The sequence below is a fragment of the Physeter macrocephalus genome, chromosome 14 (genome assembly GCF_002837175.3).
Source record: "Physeter macrocephalus isolate SW-GA chromosome 14, ASM283717v5, whole genome shotgun sequence".
NCBI classification, from domain to species: domain Eukaryota; kingdom Metazoa; phylum Chordata; class Mammalia; order Artiodactyla; family Physeteridae; genus Physeter; species Physeter macrocephalus.
In genome coordinates this window covers 17,164,239-17,165,718 of record NC_041227.1, presented here as the reverse complement: position 1 = coordinate 17,165,718, position 1,480 = coordinate 17,164,239, and the positions used below count along the sequence as shown (strand labels likewise).

General features: G+C 41.1%; 1 long non-coding RNA gene across 1 annotated transcript in view; it reads right to left on the bottom strand.

The window, feature by feature from the left end:
* Positions 1-1,480, bottom strand: part of LOC114487825 (uncharacterized) — a 60,806-nt gene that overhangs the window by 4,460 nt on the left and 54,866 nt on the right. The gene's annotated exons all lie outside the window — the stretch shown is intronic.

Here is a 1,480-nt window from a genome sequence, read left to right as displayed (position 1 = left end):
GGACAAAGTGAGAGAGTGGCATGGACATATATACACTACCAAATGTAAAATAGGTAGCTAGTGGGAAGCAGCCACATAGCACAGGGAGATCAGCTTGGTGCTTTGTGACCACCTAGAGGGGTGGGATAGGGAGGATGGGAGGGAGATGCGAGAGGGAGGAGATATGGGGATATATGTATATGTATAACTGATTCACTTTGTTATAAAGCAGAAACTAACACACCATTGTAAAGCAATTATACTCCAATAAATACGTTAAAAAAAACAACAAAAAACACAAACCTCCTCATTGGGGTCACAGGGGATATAGCAGAGAAAACATTGAGACACAGCTCTGATCCAATACCTCACCTGCACCAATACTCACATATTGCAAGTTTGCTTATTCTCCTTACTCCTTCTGGGTGTTAACAAGGGCAAGGGCAAATCAGGGTCACCACAGGCAGAGCTCTGTAAACTAAGTAAAATTCCTGGAAGACCCATTGACATCGAGCAAGTACAAAGTACCACAGGCAAAATGGAGTCAGGATTAGGAGCCAGGAGCTCCAAGTCATTTGGAGTAAGGATCAGAAAAATAGGTGGTTGAAAACAAATGGCAAAGATCCAGGTAGGATGATCTGTTTTGGTAAGTAGGTCCAAATGGTGATCTGTGTGTGTGTGTGTGTGTGTGTGTGTGTGTGTGTGTGTGTGTGTGTGTTTAGTCTTGGAAGGTTATTGTTTAGTTAATTAAAAGAGACACGGTAGATAAGGGTAGCTCATGAATGATTAGATGGACGGTTGGATAGTTAAAATGATGCATGAAAAATAATGAAATATCTGTGAAGCCCAGTAAAGCAAAGCACAATAAAGTGAAGATGAAAAAATGACGCATGAATGATTGGTGGAGGAATGGATGATTGAATGGATAAATGGAAATAATGAAATTAGGTTGGATGGCTTATATGACAGATGAATGGGTGGTGGGCAAGTGAATGATTAGTTGGATGAATGGATAAATAAGTGGACAATGGATGGATGAATAGATACATACATACATACATACATACGTACGTGGGTACATAGATACTAGATGAGTGATGAGTGAATGGATGACCAAACTGATGGATTGGTGGATGAACACAAAGATGGACTAATGAACAGATGGATGAATGAATGCATAAATGGACGGATGGTGTGGTACAATAATGGCTCTCAAAGATGTCTTAATCCCTGAAATTTGTGAATATTTTAGATTACATGGCAAAGGGGAATTAAGCTTACTAATCAACTGACCTTGAGATGGGGAGATTATCCTGGATTATCTGGGTTGGCCCAATGTAATCACAAGCACCCTTATAAGAGAAAGGCAGAAGGGACAGGTTTAGAGATTTAAAGATGGTAGGCTGCTGGGTTTGTTTGTTTTTTTTTTTTTTTTTTTTTGCGGTACGCGGGCCTCTCACTGCTGTGGCCTCTCCCGTTGCGGAGCACAGGCTCCGGACGC